Raw genomic sequence first — 3,179 nt, forward strand, 5'->3', positions numbered from 1 at the left:
TGGCATGTCATGCCTGCCGCGCTTTCCCCTCCTCTACCGTCGATGCTAGGGGTGAGTTTGTTTGCTAGGAAAGTCGTTTTTTTTTTGGCTTCAGGATGTAAAAATCGTGAGGTTGGAAGGCAAAAATGTTCAATGTTTTTTTTTCCTGAATACAGTACAATGCAGACGCTCATAAACACGCACGTACAATAAGGGTCGCAATTCGTTTGTTTTCACGGGGACGAGCGCTAGGGGGTGCAAATGGAGGGAAGTCGGGCGCACGGGTGCAGAGGAAGATGACAGGAGGAGGGAAATTGGCCGGACGGTATGGCGCGAAATGTATGCTCACTGTCCCAGAGTGGGTCACCTCAGTTGGAGAAGAGAAAAAACATAACCTTTTTCCCTCGGACAACGAAGGCGCCAACGGCGATTTAGATCTACGGCGCCGGCAAGACGTACTAAGCAGGTCTGCCTCATCGACTCCGGCACCCCTCCCGTTTTGCGTCCCTTGGGTGACAGGGTTCGTATATTAGCGGCAGCGGCGACCTCGCTTCTTGTGGAGCACCATCTTTTCCCCATCTTCTCTGCCGATGGCACCATGGCGCCAACTTCAAACAAGGCTGTAACCACCTCTAACCATCTACCTGCCGAAACCATTAGAATTTAAGCCAATATTGCCATTACTAAGCTAAATTGTTCGTTGTCTATACGCAACAACAAATAAATTAGGACGAGCAGCGGAAGCTTTTCATTCACGCGGATGTGCTCATAGCTGTGATCCATGCCTGGATGTACACAACTTGTGCCTTTGATCAACTTTCCCCGAGTCAGTAAAACCTGAAGGGTAAGTCACCGTTTTCGCAAAGTAGGCTATATAATTTGAGAAGTTCGCTACTCTTAAACCACAAGGCTAGCATAGTATGTTGAATGTAACATAGATTTTATACATCCCATTACTCCTTGTTATTGACATTACCTTAGTAGGACCCCTCACTTTTCTCCCATTCTTCACTACCACTGCATGTTTCAAGGATGCACACAAGAAGATCATGGTACGATTAAACTGAACGTTTGAGGTCGTGAACTAAAGATATCAACTATGTTATCTAAGTGTATGAATCTAAGGTGCAATAATGTTTCAAGGATGCAGGGAAGAAGACCAGGTATCGTAAACTGAATATTTTGGATCACATACTAGCAAGATATAACAATGTTATCTATGTGTATGTATCTAAGATGCATGCATGTTTCCAGAAACTCAATTCGGCTCCCGGGTGCGTATGATCCCTCTACCATAAAAACATATTTCCAAGTGTTAAAAAAATTTGACAAAAAAATTTACATGTACATCTCCATAATATATGTGTATTCGTCAAGTTTCACGAAAGAATGATACTTTTTGTAGTCTAAGCGAAAAAGAGAAAATTTATCTTGTGACAAGTCTTTGTTTCAGCACCGAATTGTCTTTTTTACACACACCACATGACATGTCGATTTTTCATGAAACAACTTTATGAGCGCGTAGCACATGAAGATGTACGTGCAAAATTTTTGTTTCAATTTTTTTGATATTTTAAAATATGTCTAACATGCATTTTAAAATAACGGGAGCATACGCTCCCATGTGCCAAAACATCACTCCCGCATGTTTTAGGGATGCAGGTAGGAAGATTATTTTGCAGTATGTTTTGAGTATGTACCTTCTTCCTCGGTCTCATCACCGCCATCCTAAGATTCAGACTCACCCTCCTCAGTGGTGCCACATTTGTTGTATTTTGATCCAAATTCATATACTAAAGGGAGACTAACTTCTGACGAGCGGAGCGAGGGTTTATCGGATTATAAGATAACCCACGGCGTTTGTAAACACTCCCCGGTATAATGAAGTTTTGCTGGCTGACCTCTCTTTGTTAGAAAGGGTTTTCCACGTTAAAATATTGTTTCCCCTGCGTGTGTTCTTGTTTCGTTCTTCGTTATTTGCTTGTCGCTTTTATAACAAGTGGTATCAGAGCCCAGGTTTCAACCTAGGGTTTGCGGCATGTCTTCTTTGAAGTTCGATCTACCGCAACTGGATTACATCACGAGATTTTCTCTGTGGCAAGTGAAGATGCGGGCAATCCTCACCCAATCTTCTGATCTGGATGAAGCTCTTGATGGATTTGGCAAGAAAGATGCCAAGACCTGGACCGATGATGAAAAGAGGAAAGACCATAAGGCGTTTTCTTTAATTTAGCTTCATCTATCCAATAATATCTTGCAGGAAGTGTTGTCTGAGAAAATCCGCAGCGGCGCTGTGGTTGAAACTGGAATCGATATGCATGTCTAAAGATCTAACCAGTAAGATGCACGTGAAGATGAAGTTGTTCTCGCACAAGCTGCAAGAAGGTGCGTCAATGATGAATCACCTATCGATCTTTAGAGAGACCGTTTCTGATTTGCTGTCCATGGAGGTAAAGTATGACGATGAGGATCTCGCTCTTATACTGTTAGTCTCGTTGCCTAATTCTTTTGCGAATTTTCGAGACACCTTGTTATACAGTCGTGATGAACTAGCCCTTGCCAAAGTTTATGAGGCCCTCCAGCAGAGGGAAAAGATGAAATCTATGGTGCAGACAGAGGGTTCGTCATCTAAGGCGATAGCTACCGCAGTCCGAGGCAGGACCGAGAACAGAAACAACAACTACAACAAAGATAAGATCACGACCGACAGAGGTCGCTCAAAGTCCAAGGGATGAGATGGTAAGTTCTGCAAGTATTGTAAAAAAAAACTAGCCACAATATTGATGATTGCTGGAAGTTGCAGAACAAAGAGAAAAGAAACGGTACTTACCAACCGAAAAACAAATCTGATGGTGATGGTAAGGCTGTTGTTGTTTCCAGTGATAATTCTGATGGTGATTGCCTAGTCGTGTTTGCTGGTTGAGTTTCTGGTAATGATGAGTGGATCCTTGATTCTGCATGTTCGTTTCATATCTGCTGTAACAAAGATTGGTTCAGTTCTTATGAGTTTGTGCAGAGTGGAGATGTTGTGCGTATGGGAGATAACAACCCACGTGAGATCGTGGGCACAGGGTCCGTTCAGATCAAGATGCATGATGGCATGACACACACTCTGACGGATGTGAGACACATACCTGGCATGGCCAGAAATGTGATCTCTCTCAGTACTCTTGATGTTGATGGGTACAAACACTCCGGTT

This window comes from Lolium rigidum, chromosome 6 (genome assembly GCF_022539505.1).
Source record: "Lolium rigidum isolate FL_2022 chromosome 6, APGP_CSIRO_Lrig_0.1, whole genome shotgun sequence".
Lineage (NCBI taxonomy): Eukaryota > Viridiplantae > Streptophyta > Magnoliopsida > Poales > Poaceae > Lolium > Lolium rigidum.